The 20,269-nt window shown below is 45.2% G+C and overlaps 1 protein-coding gene and 1 pseudogene across 9 annotated transcripts in view; both read right to left on the bottom strand.

The window, feature by feature from the left end:
- The window catches only part of Tjp1 (tight junction protein 1), a 255,751-nt gene that overhangs the window by 105,624 nt on the left and 129,858 nt on the right, over window positions 1-20,269 (bottom strand). The gene's annotated exons all lie outside the window — the stretch shown is intronic.
- Window positions 15,570-19,864, bottom strand: LOC128095053 (small nuclear ribonucleoprotein G-like; annotated as a pseudogene).

The raw sequence follows: 20,269 nt of genomic DNA, 5'->3' as shown, positions 1-20,269 counted from the left end.
AAAGCCACTCCATATCGGGCATGCAAATCTCTGCGGACAAACTCAGAAGAAGCCACTTTCCATTGCCGGCATACCCACACTGCCCAGGCAGTAAGGACCAGTTTCTTAAGCTGCCCACTTCTTTGCAGTTTTTTAAAATTGTTGTCATCATCATTGTCGTCATCATCATCATCATCATCATTTTATTATTTCGACACAAGGTTTCTCGGTGTAGCCCTGTCTATCCTGGAACTCACTTTGTAGCCCAGGCTGGCCTTGAACTCACGAGATCCATCTGCCTCTGCCTCCCAAGTGCTGGGATTAAAGACGTGCTACCACACCAGCTATTTTATTTATTTATTTATTTTTAATGCATGGGCATTTTGCCTGCATGTATGTCTGTGCATCGGGTGTGTGCCTGGTGCCTGCCAAGGCCCAAAGTGGGTGTCAGACTCCCTGAAACTAGCATTACAGATGGTTGTGAGCTGCCATGGGGTTGCGGGAAAGCTTCATTTTCTGGAGGAGCAGCCAGTGTTCTTAATGGCTGAGAGCTATCTCTCCAGCCCTAAAAGTGTTTTTGTTTTAGGAGGACCCTAAGAAGGACACACATGGATGGCCCCAGGAAGGGAATATAGTTAAGATCTCCTGGGTAAACTGGGGGGCAGGGGGAAGAGGGGGATGGGAACAGGAGGGACTGAGGTGGCTGAGTAGAGGGAAGGAGGGAGAGGGAGAGCAATGAAAGAGATATCTTGGTAGAGGAAACCATTAGGGGGTTAAGAAGAAACCTGGTGCTAGGGAAATGCCCAGGAATCCACAAGGATGACCCCAGCTAAGACTCCTAGCAGTAATGGAGAGGGTGCCTGAACCTACCTTCCCCTATAATCAGATTAGTGACTACCCTAATTGTCATCATAGAACCTACATCCAGTAACCGATGGGAGCAGATGAGGCAATCTACAACCAAGCTCTGGGCTGAGCTCCTGGAGTTCAGTTGAAGAGAGGGCGGAGGGATCACAGGAGCAAGTGAGGTCAAGATCACGATGGGGAAAACCACAGAGACAGCTGACCCAAGCTGGTGGGAGCTCATGGACTCTGGCCTGTCAGCTGGGGAACATGCATAGGACCGAACTAGGCCCTCTGAATGTGGGAGACAGTTATGTGGCTAGATCTGTTTGGGGGAGCCCCTGGCAGTGGGACCAGGACTTGTCCCGGTGCATGACCTGGCTTTTTGGAACCCATTCTCTGTGGTGGGATACCTTGCTCAGCCTTGACACAGAGAGGAGGGGCTTGGTCCTGCCCCAACTCAGTATGTCAGACTTTGTTGACTCCCCAGGGGAGGCCTTACCCTCTCTGGGGAGTGGGTGCCAGTAGGATAGGGGGAGGTGGGGGGTGGGAGAAGGGGAGGGAGGGAGGAAGAACCAGGATTGGTATGTAAAATGAAAAAAACATTTTTTTAAATAAAAAAAATAAGTGTTTGTTTTCAATTTTTTTTACTACATTTATTTATTTGTTTGGTGTGTGTGTGTGTCCCTTCCTCTGCTACTGAATGTGTGATAAAGTCAGAGGACAATTTGTGGGGATCAGCTCCCTCCTTGTATCACGTGGGACTTGGGTATCAAACTCAAGTCGCCAGCCTTGGCAGCAAGTGACTTCACACACTGACCCATTTCATCAGCCCGAGTTACCCATTCTGTGAGAGAAAAACAAGAGCCTTTGAGTTCTGAAATATCACACAATAGCGCGGGCTTTGCCAGCTTGCTACTCCCAGCGTGGGGACAAACCCTGACTTCTCAGAACCGGGTCTTATCAGTGTAACTGTTGCTTTCTACAAACTCTGGTACTGTGAGGATTCAGTGGATGAGAAAGGACACAGAAATATTTTTTTAAAAAAGATGAGCAAAATAGGTCATCTCTTTGCCAAACTGCCCTTTGCTCCCTGTCAGTCTGGCTGCAGGTTGCTCTTTATTGGCGCTCTTAGTTTCAATTATTAAATCAATACAAGGTCAGAGAAGTTAACCACTTCCAAGATGACAGAAGTTAGCGTCCAGTCTAAATTCCATTACTGAGCAGCTAATGTAGGCTACATGCTGGGCCCCCGTGGCGAAGAGCAGACAAGAAAAAAAGAAAAAAATCCCCTCTGAACTCTCCAGTTTCCACTGTTGGGGAGGAAGATTGAGACAGAATAAAAAGAACAATATGTGCAATTTTGGATTGGTAGAAAGTTCTAGAGAGAAAAATAAGGTGAAGAGGACAGGGAATGGGGGAGGGGCAGTCCGTTCTGTAGATTCAGGAAAGCCTCACTAAAGAGACACCTGGGCACAGCTGAAGATGGGCTGGCACACGGGGCAGTGACGACCAGTCTCTGAAGGTGGAAGAGGGTGTGGCCAGCCTGAGGAGGGCAATCAGGCCAGTGAGAGCGGAGAGGGGGGGAGTGAAGGAATCAGCCGAGCTGGGCTGGAGTGTGCACACCATGCTTTTCTCTGCATCAGATAAACACAAGTCTGTTAAAATACACCTCGGGTGCTGAACAGAGAAGGAAGAACCCACACAGGGGCCAGCCATGAGGCACTTTAGGTGACCTTTGGGGAAGCTCTGGGTGGCTGGGCCAGGCACTATCAGGGAAGGTGACACCTGTGGACCGCAGATGTATTCTGAAGGTAAAATGAACAGGTATCAGAGGTGGATGCAGTGTATAGAAAGAAGTCGGTGCTTAGGAAGACAGTTTTGATCTGAGCGGGGGGACTGTGGGAAGGCAAGTGTGGGAGGCTGCAGGAGCAAGGTGTGCAGGTGTTCTGGAAGAGGCATGTGCAGGACAGCTGCGGGGGCCTGGTGGGTTGCCTGCAGGCTAGATGAAGCCGGACTTTAGGGAAGAGGTCACTGTGGGAGAAACTGCCAATCAAGTAAACATATAATTTAAAGCTATCAGCGGGGTGAGCTCACAATGCTATGAACATAGACTTGGAGAAACAACCCAAGACCAGGCTCTGGGGTGAGCCAGTGGTGAGAAGTCCAGGAGAGACAGACTAAGAATAAGCAGCCAGGAAGATTAGAGTGTTTTGAAAGCCAAGTGCAGAAAACGTTTGACAGAGAAGCTGATTTCCTGAGACCTACGTCAAATATCATCTCTGGGTTCAAAAAGAAAACGGAAAACTAGCCAGAGCCAGACCAAACACTACTGAACCTTCTATAAGGGCAAGATAAACCTATATTTAATGATTTGACGGTGAAATTTGAGAGTTTACATATGTATTTATCCCCACTGCTAACTCACTAAAGTGACACCAGAGACAGACCAGGAAGTGTGAATGCACGAGGACCAAGAGGCAAGGCTGTGACTCTTCCTCCCTCTCCTGAACTCCCAGCAGATGCTGACATCAAAGCCATAGTTTACAGTTAATTGCTCGCCCCAGGAAGTCCAGAGAAACAAAAGCCCCAGAGACAGAAATCTCCCAGGAGATTGGAAAGGTGATTTCACCCTAGAGACACAGCAAAAACTCTGAGAGGGCCGGGGCTGGGGCCCAGCGGGTGAGTGCTAGCCGACCATGTGCAAGGTCTGGGTTCCAACCCCCAGCACCGCACAAGCAAACCAACGATGAACTTAAAAAGCTAAAACTCTGAGTGAAACAGAGACATAAGACCAAATGTAAAGAGCAACCCTCAAAATTTCAAAGTACTGCTCTATCTCAGACGCTTCCACGGCTGTAGGGCAGCCGGACACAATGGCTGCATCCCTGGCTGCCATGAGCCTTGCAGCAGGTCTATGCCCCGACCTTCCTGGGTCCTCTTTCTCTCAGCTACACACACCCTCCCTGGAACACAGAGGGTGCTCTTATCACCACCAACTGCCTACTTTCTGAAATGAGCACCCCAGGACACACCACCTCAGCTGTTTGAGTCCTGTCTCTGCATCTTTCGCTTCTTGCCTCTCACAACCTTCAATACAGTGTTTACATTACCCTCCACTGATATGTAATGAACACCAGGCCACAGCGCCTGTCTTTTTTTGTTGGTGGTGGTTTTTTTTGTTTTAGTTTGGTTTGGTTTGGTTTGTCTTTTCGAGACAGGGTTTCTCTGTGTAGCTTTGGAGCCTGTCCTGGAACTCACTTGGTAGCCCAGGCTGGCCTCGAACTCACAGAGATCCGCCTGACTCTGCCTCCCAAGTGTTGGGATTAAAGGCGTGCCCCACCACTGCCCGGCTTCCTGTCTTCTTTTTTACTGTGCTCATCATAAGGATGAAACTGGGCTTCTGACATGCTAGTACTCACCTACCACCACCAGGAACAGCAAGCCCAGCTTCCTTCTCTTTATATGCCTTCAAAGTTAACTTCTAATTGAAATTAGAGGTGGGTGTAGTGCCACATGCCTTTAATCCCAGCACCCAGGAAGTACAGGCAGGCAGATCTCTCTGAGTTTGAGGCCAGCCGGGTCTACATAGCCAGTTCCAGGCCAGCCAAGGATATAGTGAGACTGTCTCAAAAACAATTAAACTGGCCTATGGCCTGCAGACTGGATCTTCCACCTGGTCATGTCTGATGTCTCCTTCCCATCCAGTCCACTCCGCAGGGAGGGTCCTCCTAGTACCTCCTTGCTGCTCCCCCACTCAGCCCCACACAAACACCACTGCTTTCTCTGCCAGGTCCTCCTCCAGGGCCTGCCAGGGCACGTCGTCACAGTCAGAAAGTCGGTATCTCCTGTACTCATCAAATGGTCTGATATCGGGACTGTGAGGGAACTAAACACGGAGTTAGCTGGACACAGGGGAGACGGCTGCAGATCGTGTAAAAAGACCCGTTCGTTTACTCATTCCAGACAGCTAAAGAGGTGAAGGGAAACTGGGAGCCTGGAGCTTAAAGGGCCAGCTGTCAGCTGAGAACACGTAACTAAGTCACAGAAAAGCCTGAAGAAACAGTAAATAGCCAGTGACCATTTACTGCAACATACTGTGAAATATTATCTATACACACACACACACACACACACACACACACACACACACACACACACACACACACACGTGTATGCACACACATACACACCCTAAAAACAAACAACAACAAGGCTTAAAACAACAAAAAGTGCCTGCCACCAAGCCTTACAACCCGAGTTCCATCCCTGGAATCTACAAGGTCAGAAGGACTGCAAGCTGTCCTGTGACCCTCACACATGTGCTGTGACTGCACATGCCTACACACACGCACACATGTGCACTTATGTAAATGAACACACACACATTGCACATACATGTGGACTTGGAAAAGAAATAAAGAATAGATCTACAAAACTCAACAGTATTTCAGACAGTTTCTAAAGGTCGGTACTGTGGTTCCCTAGAGTTCATGGGATAAACGCAATCCTGGTGTTTGAAGGTCCAAACTTTGAGAGGCCTCTAGGGTCAGATGAGGTCACAAGGGTGGGGCCATGATGGATGAAAGGCTTCAGAGAGGAGGAAGGAAGGTTGGAGCTAGCAGCCTACTCTTTCTCAGCACGTGATCTTTCTGCCATGTTACCATGCAGCAACCAGGCCTCTCAAGATCCTGATCTCAGACCCCCGAACCTCAGAAGCTAAGAAAGACATTTCTTCCTTTATGGTATGCCTAGCCTTCGGAATCCTGCAGGAAATGAGCTAAGGAAGCAAGGCACCTGGGAGGAGCAGTTTAGTTGGATGGAGCCGTGGCCCGGGGCTCTTACAAAGTCGCGGTAGCACACACAGGCACCAGGGCCACATCAGCTGAAGACTAGATTGGCTTTCCAGATAGCTCCAGAGCACAGCTGCTGGCAGATCTCAGTTCTCCACCACCCAGACCACTCCAGGAGCGGCGTGAATGCCCTGAGACTGATCCAAGAGGGAAAAAACACAATGCTCTGTGTAACCAGCCTACACCATACACCATCACTGCTGCCTTATTCGGTTAGAAGCGAATCCCTAAATCCCTCTCACGTTCAGGGCAGAGGAACTGGGCTCCACTTCCTGAAGGGATGACTATAACAGTTGTAGATATGGGGAGGGGGTCAAGATATGGGGGAGGGCAGCCAATAAATAAATAAATAAAAGAACAACAATGTTAGGTCTCAAGGAAACACAGGACAAATGGCTAATGGAGGTGCCTATTACCATATCAAAGCGGATGCTGTCCAACAGCCCCTGTTCAGCATCCTCAGTACCTGCTGCGGAGACATCCTGGCTAGCATACCCAGCCCCCTACACTAAACTCTCCAGACTGGGCTGGGCTTCCCTTCCCCCAGCTTCTCTGATCCTTATACAACCCAGCCATTTTAGCTATGGCAGCCTCTTGTCTCTTGGCTACCACTCTTGGTTCCCCAACTCCTGGCCTCTTGGCTTCTGGCTCTCTCCTTCCCTCTCCTCACCTGGCCCAGTTCAGTCTGCTGGCCATGTTCACTCTGTACTCTTCCAGATGTCTCTGTCTGTGCTTTCCTTATATCTATAATAAAAACTTCAACTCCTTAGGAGCAGTCATGTCCTCCTTTTCTTTCTTTCTTTCTTTCTTTCTTTCTTTCTTTCTTTCTTTCTTTCTTTCTTTCTTTCTTTCTTTTATTCATCTGGTGTTGAAATCTAGGAGTGGCATAAATGAATGCCTTTCCAAGAGACTTAGCTGCCTTGTAGACTAATTAGAAAATTAAATTTAAAAAAGTTTGAACCCACAAAAATAAAAAGGCAAAATAAAGCACATCAGTTCGTCATATATAAGGAAGAGGTCCTGTCGGAATGGTTAGTAGCTATTGTATTACTAATGCTGAATTTGTTAAAATGTGTCTTTACATCTCCAGCTACTACTATAAAATGTATCAAATAGCTGGGTGCCTTTAATCCCAGCACTTGGGAGGCAGAGGCAAGGGGGTCTCTGAGTTCAAGGCCAGCCTGGCTGGTCTACATAGTGAGTTCCAGGACAGCAAAGACTAAACAACCTAAGAAACCCTCTCTTGAAAAAAAATCAAATAATATAAACAATCATTAATAGTGACAGAACTAGAGTTTTCAACATTTTAAGATATGCCTAACATAACATGAAGTTAAAATATAGACATATATGCACCAAGTACTAGAGCTTCAACCCGCAGGAAGTACAAGCTGATAAAGCTGAAGAGAAGCACAGACGGAGTCCACCATCCTCGCTGGACTTCAGTCCTCAGACACCCAGCACTGAGGAAGGCGAACCAACACCACAGCCCAGCAGAAGCCAAAACAGACTGCTGACCCAACCTGGGCCAAAGGCAACATTTCTTAAGTGCTCAATGGAAGTGTCACCAAGAAAAGCTGTATTTGGGGCCATAAAACGTGCCTCAAAAAGTTCACATACCTATAATCATGCATGTGGCATCCTCTGCCGTTAATGACATCCAATTAGAAAATAATAGCAGACACATTAAAAAAAAAATCTCTGACCACGTAGAAACAGCATGGCTAACCAGCCAAGGGCCAGCTAAAGGTGGGGTACACATTCGTCATCCCAGCATACAGAGGTAGACGCAGGAGGATCAAGAATTCACGGTCAGCCTTGGTTACAGAGCCAGTTCACAGCCAGCCTGTGATTCAGGAAACACTGTATCAAAAAAAACCCAAAACAACAAGGAAATAACAAATGGGTCAAATAAGAACTTTCAAATGAAATCACAAAAGATACATAATTTATTGAAAACAGAAATGCATTTTAAAGATATGTGTAATGGAGCTGGAGCTATGGCTCTGCAGTTAGGAGCACTTGTTGCTCTTCCAAAGGACTCAGACTTGGTTCTGAGCATCCATGTCAGGAGGCCAATAATTGCCAGTCCACAACTGCCAGTAACTTCATCTCCAAGAGATCATGCCCCCATGGGACTACACACACACATAAATACATCTTTTTAGAAAATATAAAACACTGAATGCCAGGTGTGGTGGTGCACACCTTTAATCCCAGAACTCAGGAGGCAGAGGCAGGAGGATCTCTGAATTTGAGTCCAGCCTGGTCTATAGAGCAAGTTTCAGTACAGCCAGGTCTATACAGAGAAACCTTATCTTGGAAATTTGTGTGTGTGTGTGTGTGTGTGTGTGTGTGTGTGTGTGTGTGTGTGTAAAATACTGAGATGCAATTAGAGTAATGGCAGAGAAGGGAGTTTATAACTGTAAAATGCTCCCGTTAAAACACAGAGAAGAGCCAGGATGTAGTTCAGTGACGGGTGCTTGTGCAGCACATACCAGACCTTGGATTCTATCTTCGACATTGTAAAAAGAAGGAAAAGAAGCAGAAAAGTCTCAAATTAACAATTTAATCCCACACCTCAAGAAAGCGAGAAAATGAGTTTGAGGCCAGCCCGGTACACAGAACAAGTTCTAGAAAAGCCAGGGCTACAGATAGAAACCCTGTCTCAAAAAGCAAAAAAAAAAAAAAAAAAAAAAAAAAAAAAAAAAAAAGTGGGAAAATGAGAAAACCCAGTCCAACTGAAGCAAAAGAAAGAGATCAAAAGCAGACATTAATATTGCTGTTAGAGGATAGAAGTCAAAGAGAAATGAGAAAGGCTGTTTCTTGGGTCTGGGATGTTGATAAAATCTATAAATTCTTTGGCAAGACTAACACAAGTAAAAAGGGGAAACAACAACAAAACATTGCAAGCCAAGTATCATTACAGATTTATGGTGATATTTTATTTGTGCTGAAATCTGATTTTATTTGTATGTTAATAAATAAAGTTGCCTGGGGGTCAGAGCTAATAGCAAGTCATAGCAGAAGCCGGGCGGTGTTGGGCATACCTTTAATCCTGATCACATGACAGGCAGATCTCTGTGTGTTCAAGGACACAGCCAGCATGGAGACACACGCCTTTAATCTCAATACCAACCATAGAAACCTAGAGACCTGTATAGACAGGCAGTGACGCAGAGGTCATGTGGTTGGGTTTACAACCAATGAGAAGGCAGAACAGAAAGTCAATAAAAAGACAGATACACAGGAAGTAGGCCTCTTTCTGAAGGGAAGGATGGCAGTGGCAGTGAAGGGTAAGAAAGGGTTTTTCGTATCAGCTACTGCTCTGACCTCTTGGGCTTTTAACTCTACATTTGGCTCTGTGTTTCTTATTTAATAAGACTGTTACGTCTACACAGATTCTATCAAATATATATATATATTTGTTTTATGAGACAGTGTTTCCTTGTGTATCCCTGGCTGTCCTGAAACCAGCTCTGTAGACTAGGCTGGCCTCAAACTTACAGAGCTCTGTCTGTCATCTCTGCCTCCCAAATGCGAGGATTAAAGGCATGCACCACCACTGCCCTTCTCTATCAAATATTTAAACGAGCATGCCAGTCAAAATGCAAAGGAATTAGAATGGCTAAAGTGATTTTGAAAAAGTTATGGATCAATCTAGCAGACTTCAAGACATACCATTTAGTTGTAGTGGTCAAGACTGCAAACATCCCAACAGAGGGTACATAGAAGAAAATCAGTGGATCCCAGAATGAATCTGCAGAAATATGCCCATATTTGACAAAGGTACAAAACCAGTTCTGTGGGTGAAGGAAGGTCCTGTGAAGAGTGGGTTCTAGGGCAACTGGGCATCCCGATAAAAACGTAAGTCAGGACAAGAACTCTACACCTTATACAAAACAGATCAGAGGGTTCAGAGTGGAACTAAAAAGCCATTAGTGGGTGGGAAAATAGAGAAAAATCTTTGGTCTCTAAAGCCAGACAAAAATTAGAATAGACACCAAATAGGAAAGTTCACAAAAGGAAATAATAAAAAAGACCGAACAACATCAAAATGTAAAACTCTTTGCTCTGCTAAAGACCATGAGGAAGAAAATACAAGCTACAAACTGAGAGAGAATATTTGTAAACCACGTATCTAACAAGACTAGACTACATAACAAATCCTCAAAACACACCAGTAGTAAAACAATCCAAATAAGAAACAAGTACATTTCATTGATGGGGACAGTCAGATAGCTAGCAAGCTCTTCCAAGATGACCAACATCACCAGTCATCACTAGCCCTCGGAAGAATTCTAATTAAAAATACGAATCTGTGGGCTGGAGAGATGGCTCAGTGGTTAAGAGCACCAACTGCTCTTCCAGAGGTCCTGAGTTCAATTCCCAGCAACCACATGGTGGCTCACAACCACTTGTAATGAAATCTGGTGCCCTCTTCTGGCCTGCAGGGACACATGCAGGCAGAATACTGTATACATAATAAATAAATAAATCTTTAAAAAAAAAATACGAATCTGTATATTCGTATTTTTATACGATATACCTATTTGCTGACACCATCAAATGATGAAGAGGATGTAAAAAACAGGATCACCTAGAGACTGGTGGTAGGGGTGATGTGATATGGCACAGTCACTCTGGAAAACAGTTTGGCAGTGGCTCATAAACTAAACACACAATTACCAGACCCAGCAATAAACTGCACCGTCGGGCATTTATCCCACAGAAATGAAGACTGAGGTTCTTACAAAGACATGCACACAAATGTTTTCAGCAGCTTTCACTGTATCTCAAAACTGGAATTAGCCCAGCATTCCTCCAACATTAAACTGGTCAAACCAACTGTGTTCTGTTAGTAATAGAAAGAACCACCCTAAAGAGCTGCAATAACTTAGATCAGTCGCTAGGAAATTATGATGAAGGGTGCCAATCCCCAAAGTTCTACACTGCTTTGAAAGCTTGATTCTGTTTAGACAGCATTTTGAAATGATAGCATTTTAGGAATGAAAGATGAATCTGTCATGTCCAGTGACTAGGGGTTTGCTTGCAGGGAGGAGAGAAGCTAGAGATGGGCAAACACAGTTGTAAAAAGATGCTATTAGCAGCCAGGCATGGTGGCACACACCTTTAATTCCGGCATTCAGGATGCAGTGGCAGATGTCTGAGGTCTACTGATGGAGTTCCAGGACAGCCAGGGCTATACAGGGAAACCTTGTCTCAAAAAAGAAAAAGAAAAAAGAAAAAAAAAAGAAAAAGAAGGAAGAAACTAAAAGGGTCCCATCAGAAATATGTAATGTCTTTTTTATGTTGGTAGATCCAAGAACCTACATAGGAGATACAATTAAACATAACTTAATATGAGAGAGGACATGGAGAGAGAGAGAAAGAGAGAGAGCTGAATATTGAGAAAAATCTTATTCATTTTGTCCAGTGTCATGCATTGGTAAAAGTTTGTAGACATACATGTTATACCACCAGCAGGATACCAATGTTGATACAGTGCATTTGGTGACAGTCTCTCTCCAATTTTTTTTTTGAGATATGTAACCCTGGGACTGAATATGTACACCAAGCTGGCCCCAAACTCATAGATATCCATCGACCTCTGCCTCCTAAATACTAGGACTAAAGCCACCACACTCTTTTTAAAGAAATGTTCTTTATCCCTTGCTTTACAGCCTTGACTGGTCTAGAACTGACCATGTAGATCAGCTCTCCAAGCAGCTAGGTGGTCTCTGCTTATTCCAGGCTACTGGGCTTGTCTGAGAGTTTAACAGGGCCCCAGGCCTTAGTAGCTCCCCCCTGCCCCCAGCACAACTGATTCCATGATGGAAGTGTCATCCAGGTTGTTAAAACTCAGCACATAGACAGCACCACCTGCCAAAGATAAAAACAAAGACCTAATCCATCAAAGTCCATAGTTCTAGGAAAGTCTCTAAACGTATTAATCTTGCTTTTGGGCATCTGTAGTTCCACTTCTAGCTAACTGTTCTTGTTAACTGAAGTATGTCAACCCAGAACTTTGTTTTTATGCTTAACAGCTTTCCCTGAGAAAGGCTCGGGGCTACATTGGGATCTCAAAAATTGGCTATAGTTACTGGCCAGCAAATAGAGACTTTTTATTGGCTTCAACCCATGTGTGAGCAGTCTTCTCTGGTGAATATCCCACAACAAGGGTGACACTCAAGGGTCTTTACTGCTTGCATACTCTTTGGGTAGGAAGAAGCTAGACAACCTGGTCAGTTTCAGGGACTTCCTGAAGCTATTTTGAGTTGTTTACTTCCTGTCTTTATGAGCTATATTGCAGGGAAGACGGTTTCAATCTTGGAGGAAACTGCTGCACATAAGGGGCTCTCTGAAATTTAAGTTCCAGGGTCAGTGAGAGACCCTGCCTCAAAAACTAAGAAAGGAGTAACCAGTGCTGACCTCTGGTCTCTTCACATGTGTGTACACATGTGCACAGATGCACACCACATACACTCAGATATACAGATATAAATACATACACACAGAGGTTGGATAAAGAGTGGCAAACCGGCTGCTTTGTTTTTTGTTTTTGTTGCTGTTTTTGTTTCTTTTGTTTGTTTTTTGAGACAAAGTTTCTCTGCGTAGCCCTGGCTGTCCTGGACCTCACTCTGTAGACCAAGCTGGCCTCAAACTCAGAGATCTGCCTGCCTCCGCCTCCCGAGTGCTGGGATTCAATGTGTGCCCCACCACCCTGGTTAAGAGTGACACACTCTTGGCTCTAATTCTCCTCCGTAGACATCATCCTTAACATAATAGCCTTCCTATAAAAACTGAGTAAGAGGAATCTGTGTCCTGTGGGGTGACTTATCAACATATCAAAAGTAAAATAAAGTACATTCCTAAAAAAAAAGGCATTCAAAGCTCTGGAACACACAGTCTCACAAGGTCTGTAAATATGCTTATCTTCAGGATCTTGAAAGCAATTTCCTTACTCAAAATTCAAACCTTCCGACATAAAAACTTCTTTGCTGGGAATGGCTTACACAATGCTATTCTGCATTGCATACTGATAAAATGTCAGTGGTGTCTTTTAAAAAGAGATTACATCTAAGTCGTGATGATGAATCTGCATTGCATGACATCACCACAGACTGCCGTGAATCTTGCTGAAGAAAGAAAATATGTAAGCCGGGGGCGGTGACACACACTTTTAATCTCAGCGGACACAGGAGGATCACTGAGTTCTGGGACAGCTACAGCTATACAGAGAAACCCTGTCTGGAAAGACAAACAAAACAAGACAAAAGCAGAGAGAAAGAAAAAGAAAACCAGTGTCATTGTGCTTCTACGGTTGCCCTGCAACATGACCAACCCACTCTCTTGCCAAGTTACTTCCCACTTGTAAACATGTATTTCATCAAATTCAAGGTCTATGTGCAAAACATAATATATATATATATATATATACATATATATATATATATGTTACAAAAAATAGGTCACAAGAGAGATGGTCCACACGCTGCAGGGTGGCTTCTGTAATAAGATAGGTCCTAACCATTAGAATGTGTGCTTGGAGGTATATTTAGGACCTGGGAGTGGCGGGGTGGGGTGGGGGTGGGGTCATTCATCCCAGATTCTTGTGATGGGACCTAAATCTGAGGACAAATGCTCTTCTCCAAGTGAAATGGAGGTCTGTCAGAGAAAGAAGAAGCTGACATGATGCCAGATAAAAAGACTGAAGAGAAAAGGACACCCATGGGGAAACACCAGAGTGGCCCCCAGAACAGAAGCCCCACCAGACAGGGAACACACTCTCCTTCGGGTCTCCCAGGTGAAGGCAACCATGCCAGAATTTGGACCTCTACAGACTTAAATTTTAATTCTTAATACATGTAAAACTAATAACAGAGAGGATTTTGACAACTTTGGATTAGGGATGGTCACTGTAATTATAACATGGAATGACGAAGTCTGAAGCAGCAAGTGGACTTTAGTATATAAAAATTACTTAAGTTTACAAATAAGAAACTTTCTGGCCGGGCGGTGGTGGCGCACGCCTTTAATCCCAGCACTCGGGAGGCAGGGCCAGGCGGATGGATCTCTGTGAGTTTGAGGTCAGCCTGGGCTACAGAGCAAGATCCAAGAAAGGCACAAAGCTACACAGAGAAACCCTGTCTCGAAAAACCAAAAAATAAAAATAAATAAATAAATAAAATTTTCTGAACGGTGACTGTTCCGTGAAAGGAAGAAAACTGTCAGAGTAGGACTAATGGTCAGTGCTGGGTTGACGGGAAGTAGATGGGGGGGGGGGGGCAGAGCCTGAGGAGGAAGACGGCTGCCCCTCTTCCCTGGTGCAGGAGCAGGTTCCTCGCCATCTTGCCTGGACTTCTGGTGTGTGGAAAGTGCTATCTTTCAGTCTAGCAGCTGGGGAGGGACAGATCTGCTTTCACAGACAGCTATGTCGATGGTTTCTGGAAATCCCCTATGGGTCGGAATTCCTCAGGCTTCTGGAGGGAGACGAGTGCTCCGGACTCCACACCCATTTTCCACTGAAGACAGTTATTAACCCTGATGACAGCGGGTCTGAACAGGATGGTGGTCAGCTGTGACTGCACGGCCTTTGTGAAAGGATCCCAAGCGGATTCCAGCCAAGAACTAACCTGAAGCTCAAGGCAAGTGTTGCAAAATCCCCAGGCCCAGCCTGGCTGCTTCGGGGTGTCATTCTTCTCCACCAAACTTAGACATGACGGGTGACCCTGAAATTACCACCAGCTGTACTATCAGAAAAACCTGCTGGACTCAGAAGTCTAGAGATTTCTTTCTTATCATGCCCCCTCTCCATTTTATTTTCTTTAATCCAGAAGTACTTTTGTTTTGCCAGGACTATGCTACGATTTACAGAATGTGAAGATGTCTTAGTCACTGTTCTATGGCTGTGATGAAACACCATGACCCAAAGCAACTCTTATTAAAGAAAGCATTTAACTGGGGCTTGCTTACTGTAGAGGGTTAGTCCACGACCATCATGGTGAGAAGCAGACAGGCACGGTACTGCAGCAGTAGCTGAGAGCTTCCATCCTGATCCACAGACAGCAAGCAGGCAGAGAGAGAAAGAGAGACTGGGCCTAGCCTGAGCTTTTGAAACCTCAGAGCCTACCACCAGTGACACACCTCCTCCAACTGGGTCACACCTTCTAATCCTTCCCCAACAGTTCTACTAACTGGGGACCAAGCATTCAAACATATAAGCCTATGGGGGCCATTCTCTTTCCAACTACCACAGAAGCTTGTCTTCATGGTGGAAATGCTTGCCCCTCCCCTGGCACAATGTTAAGGTGACCTCTCAGATGCTGTCAACTCAGATTTAATCACTGGTTGATAGCCAGTATAATTTGTAGTGCCTGCAAGACTCCAATGTTTGGAGTTAACTTCTCTGACCTTCAGAATTATCTGTGTATGTGTGTATACATAGACACAAACCATCATTTGAAACTATAAAAACAGAAGAAGAAGCAGACTAGGGAACTTAAAAAGAATTGTCGAAACAAAAATGGGGTGGGAGGCAATGAGACAGGTTGGGGTAAAAGTAGACTGAAAAGAAAAAGGTAAAGAGAGCTGGAGAGATGGCTCAGAGGTTAAGAGCACTGACTGCTCTTTCAGAGGTCCTGAGTTCAATTCCCAGCAACCTCATGGTGGCTCACAACCATCTGTAATGAGATCTGGTACCCTCTTCCACTGGGCAGGGACACATGCAGACAGAACATTGTATACATAATACATAAATAAATCTTTTTAAAAAATTTAAAAAAAAAAGGAAGAGGTAAAAAAATATTATCACCAGATAACGCAGAACAGGCCTAACTCAGAAGGCTGAGATGCAGCAACCCTACAAACTAGAACAGTCTGTGTTCTCTCAGGAAGAAAATGAAAAGGAGGGAGGGGGAGAGGGAGAGGGATTGCAGAAGCAGGAGTGATGCTTTCTGCTTTACAAGTACAAACAGCCCAATCACTGTGGAAGCTCCACCCACACCCCTTGAAGCTTTGCAACTGTGTGCTGCAGAAGCACTGGGTTCCTCTTGGGTGTGTTATGACTTGGATCTGAAATGTCTCCCAAAGGTTCATGGGTTAAAGTCTTGGTCTCCAGCCCATGGCACCATGGGAATGAGGGTGGTGGCTGTTCAGGAGGCGGGGCCTAGTTAGAGGCAGTTAGGTCATCAGGAGTGTGCCCCTGCAGAGAACTTTGGGACCCAAGCTCCTTCTCTTCCACCTCCTGTCTCCCAGACAGAGAGAGCCAGGAGGCACCCGGTACCACACACTTTCACTCTGATGTTCTGCTTTGCCACTGGCCCAGAAGCAGCAGGACCAAGTACCCACAGGCTGCAGCCTCTGAGACTATGAAACAAAGTACTGTACTAGTTAGAGTTTCTTTTTCTTTATTGTTTTTTTCTGAGTATCACAAAAGTTTATTTAGCCAGGTTTTATATGAAAATGTACATGACCCAATTCTACACCACAGCCAACAGTCCTTTGGGGAGGGATGTGCACACCTCTGCTGGAAAGCCATCGTTTAGACTCTTTCCAAGGCATCTAACATGATGATGCTGTTTCCTCGTATGCCCATGTTGATGCTGTTCTGTTACCCACTAGTTGCCATCCCCACACACTCATCAATCACAAGATTCATAAAGGGATCAAAGGCCCGTAGTATTCCTTGTACATGTCAGCCACTATTTAACTTCAATGGTAACTTCTTGTCCATACATTTCTTCAGTTCGGGAGGGTGGGTCTTGCTCACAGAGACTTTCAGCAGGCTCGGCACGATGGAATGGTAGTTAGGGTTCTAGTGCTGTGAAAAACACCATGACCAAAACAAATTGAGGAGGAAGGGGTCTATGTGGCTTATACGTCCATATTGTAGTCCATCACTAAAGGAAGTCACGACAGGAACTCAAAGAGGGCAGGAACCTGGGGGCAGGAGCTGATGCAGAGGCCATGGAAGGAGGGGTGCTGCTTACTGGCTTGCTCTTCAAGGCTTACTCAGCAGCTTTCTTATAGAACCCAGGACCGCCATCCCAGGGATGGCACCACCCACCATGGGCTGAGCCCTCCCTCATCAATCACTAATCAAGAGAAGCCCCTACAAGGTTGTGGGCAGCCAGATCCTCTGGAGGCATTTTCTTCATTGAGGCTCCCTCCTCTCGGATGAGTCCAGTTTGTGTCAATTTGACATCAAACCAGCCAGCACACGAATGCTTCTTCCTGTGAAGTTGGTTTTCAGGTATTTTATCTTCTCACAGAAATGGGAAGCTGACACACAGAGCTGGTACAGGAGGTAAACAGGGGTTCAGTCTCTCCCGTCTTCCCATCCTGGTTCCCCTCATCCCCAGCAACGCAAGCTTTGCTTTTCTTCTGATCCTCCTTCCTTTGTTCTGAGCACACAGAAGACATTTCATTTGAGCAGAAAGTCCTTGTTACTATAGTATCTGAAATTCACGGAGGTGATTCAGGAATTAGAAATGATGTTCTGAAGGGTACCTTTCAGTCAAGTGCTATTAACAGCATCAAGAAACGATTCTCTAAAGGGCAAGAAACACTCAGGAAGAAGCTCTCATTTTCAACTTGGTTTATATAAAGCCACGTGTTGGCTGCTCCGTTTTTATTCTACCTTAAAGGAAGGTGTAGGGCAAACAGTCATGGAGGCAAGTCCGTGCCGTGGGCTATGGGTGTGGGTCTCCTCACCTGCCTCTGCACCTCCAGCCATCACCACATTCGGGGTGCTCCCGAAGCTCCCCAGTGCCTTTCCACATCACAAGTCACAAAGAATACACTGCTGAGAGAGGTCAAGATGCGGTCTTAATGAGTTTGAGTAGATATCACAAAATACCACAGACTTGGAGGCTTAAAAAATTGAACTTTCTTTCATTTTCTTTTCCTCTGTGTGTGTGTATCTCTCTCTGTCTCTGTCTCTGTCTCTCTCTCTCTGATGTGTGTGTGTGTGTGTGTGTGTGTGTGTGTGTGTGTGTGTGTTGTTTTGTTTTGTTTTTTGAGACAGGATCTCACGAAGTAGCTCTGGCTGTCCTGGAACTCACTCTGTAGACCAGGCTGGCCTGGAACTCACAGAGATCCACCTGCCTCTGCCTCCCAAGTGCTGGAATTAAAGGCATGCATCATCACACCTAGGTAGAGATCAATTTTTTGTAGTCCTGGAGATAGGAAATCCAGGATTGTGGCTCTGGTGTGAGTCGCGCTCTGGGCCCTGCTTCTGAAATGGAGATGGCTCTCTTCTCTCTCTGTCTTCCCACAGTTGAGAGCAGGGCAGGAGTCTTTTTCCTAAGAGCAACAATCCACTCCTCTCTCCAATCTACTCTTGTGGAGTCTGTCCCAGTGACCTAACCACCACCCAGAGGCAGCACTTCAAAATACCATCACTAGAGAAAGCACACATATTTACTCCTTACCATGAATATCGGGTACACCGAGGAAGACTGAACTGATGAATCGAAAGTGCTATGTTCAATAACTTTTTCAATTAATAGACTATCAATAGTCATTTCCTAATGACTTCGATGTGCAAATAATTTTGATTTGGTGTGTAAATAATCCATAATCATAGATACTTGGCAGGCCAAGAAGGAACATCATGAGTTTAAGGCCAGCCTAGGATACCTAGAGAGACTTTATCTCAAAACAAAACAACAAAAGAAACAAAGACAAAACCAAACGATGGTAAGATGTTGCAGCAAGTTATCTGTAAAATATAGTTTGCCTGCAGGGGCGTCTGGGCCTGGAGAAGAATTCCAAAGTCATAAAATTCACATACTTTGTTTTAAAAAATAAGAGGAACCAGAGGTCACATGACCCACACAAGGTCACAATGGGAAAAGCAAGACTAGAACCCAGAGTGCTCTGCCTTCTGCCAGTGTCTGATTCTAACAGTGTAGGGCCTGGATCCCAGCAGACATGAGTCAAACGCCAACCTCAGTTCCTCACTGGCAAAATGGCATCCTAACTATTCAGGCAGTTGAGGTTATCTGAAGAATCTGGTCTGCTAGCCTTGGGCTTGCAGGGTGAGCTTAGCATTCACAAGGCCTTGAATTCAAATCTCAGACAGTCAGACACACAGACACAGACACAGACACAGACACACACACACACACACACACACACACACACACAGGAAGAAGGAAAGTAACACCGACTTCCCTGTACAGATCTTGACACATGGGGGAAGGTTTAAGGTGGTGGGTATCAGAATACGATGCTACTCCAAAGCCATTCCATATGCCAGGTATTTTCCCAGGTGTCATCTTGTTAGACATAACCTATGTGCTCAATGTGGCTATAACCTAATACATATTTTCTACTTTACTGTATCACAATAATCTATGTATTAAACTATCTGATGTAATAAAAATTCAAGTTCATATATATAGAGAAACACACTGCACTCATTTTATAGATGGGTATTTTTGTTTGTTTGGTTTGGTTTTCGTTTTCAAGACAGTTTCTCTCTGTAGCTGTGGCTGTCCTGGAACTGGGTCTTTAGACCAGGCTGACCTCAAACTTAGAGATCTGCCTGCCTCTGCCTCATGAGTGCTGGGATTAAAGGTGAGCAGCAGCAGCAGCAGCAGCAGCAGCAGCAGCAGCACCACCACCACCACCACCACCACCACTGGGCTAGATGGGGTAGTCTAACTACAAAGCAGGGAACTACTTTGTGCTACATTATTATTAAAAGACGTGGTAAGCACCTATCAAGATGGAAATTCTATTGGAAATTAAATACAATAATGGATATTCTCTGTCCACTATTACAAGCTAAACAAGCCGGGCCAGATGTTGTTAGCCTACAATCTCAGTGACCTGGGAGGCTGAAGCAGGAGGATCAAAAGTTCAAGGCCAGTTGGCTGGTCATGGTGGTGCACACCTTTAACCCCAACACTTGGGAGGCAGTGGCAGGCAGATCTCTGTGAGTTCAAGACCAATCTGGTCTACAGAGCAAGTTCCAGGACAGGCACCAAAACTACACAGAGAAACCCTGTCTCAAAAAAATGGAAAAAAAAAAAAAAGTTCAAGGCCAGCATGGGCAATTTAGTGAGATTCTGTCTCAAAATAAAGAGCAAATAAAGTGAAGGTGTTAAGGAGAGCCTGAGTGGCTCTTAGGTGGGCTGTTAGATTTAAGAATGGGAAAACCTGCCATACAGCCCAAAGCAAGCAAACAAACAAACAAATGAAACAGAATGGAAAGACTGGATAAATAACGAAACCCCACACTAGTAGGCTGTATTTTCATTTGGATCTTCCCAAATGTTCCTTCATTTCTGAGGTTATTATTATTATTAGAGTGTTCTGTTAACTACCATGATGGTTCTATTCTGTTTTCACCTTCAGACTACCCATATTTTTGCCTCTGCTTGTGCTGTTTATTTTGTTCTTGTCCGTGTTCTTATATTAAAAGCCCGATGCTAACATTTCAGGTGGAAAAAGACACACAAGGAACAATGCACTTTAGCTCCATAAGAACCCCAGGGAAGACTCCCCAGGCCTGCAGAGAACAACCCGGAAATGTTATGGAACTCGGGGTCACAACCCATACCAGGTAGATTGGGCCACCTGTG

Source organism: Peromyscus californicus, unplaced genomic scaffold (genome assembly GCF_007827085.1).
Source record: "Peromyscus californicus insignis strain IS unplaced genomic scaffold, ASM782708v3 Scaffold_4__1_contigs__length_199733344, whole genome shotgun sequence".
Classification (NCBI taxonomy): domain Eukaryota; kingdom Metazoa; phylum Chordata; class Mammalia; order Rodentia; family Cricetidae; genus Peromyscus; species Peromyscus californicus.
The sequence above is the reverse complement of the archived record's forward strand: the minus strand, read 5'-3'. Positions and strand labels throughout refer to the sequence as shown.